Genomic DNA, 484 nt, shown 5'->3' with positions numbered 1-484 from the left:
ATTTCCCCACTTTTATATATGGGCCACACTATCGAACTTAGCCACTGATAAATAAATGGACTGCCACGTACCCATTTAAGCCTGCCCAGAGGAAAGCACTTGGCAAGGATTGCTTGGTTTCTTTCTCTCTCTCTCTCTCTCTCTCCCCCTGAGAAACCTTTTTTAATAGAAGTGGTAAATGTGGAGCGAGGAAAGAGAGAGAGAGAGAGAGAGAGAGAGAGAGAGAGAGAGAGAGAGAGGGAGAGAGAGAGAGAGAGAGAGAGAGAGAGAGAGAGAGAGAGAGAGAGAGAGAGAGAGAGAGAGAGAGAGAGAGAGAGAGAGAGAGAGAGAGAGAGGAGAGAGAGAGAGAGAGAGAGAGAGAGAGAGAGAGAGAGAGAGAGAGAGAGAGAGAGAGAGAGAGAGAGAGAGAGAGAGGATGATAAAATGATACAGAGAGGAAGAGGTATACAGGCAGAGAGGGGGTGGGAGAGGTGAAGATGATATC

Source organism: Gymnoscopelus microlampas, assembly GCF_963454915.1.
Source record: "Gymnoscopelus microlampas genome assembly, chromosome: 6".
In the NCBI taxonomy this organism is placed as follows: domain Eukaryota; kingdom Metazoa; phylum Chordata; class Actinopteri; order Myctophiformes; family Myctophidae; genus Gymnoscopelus; species Gymnoscopelus microlampas.
Note: the sequence above shows the minus strand (reverse complement) of the source record.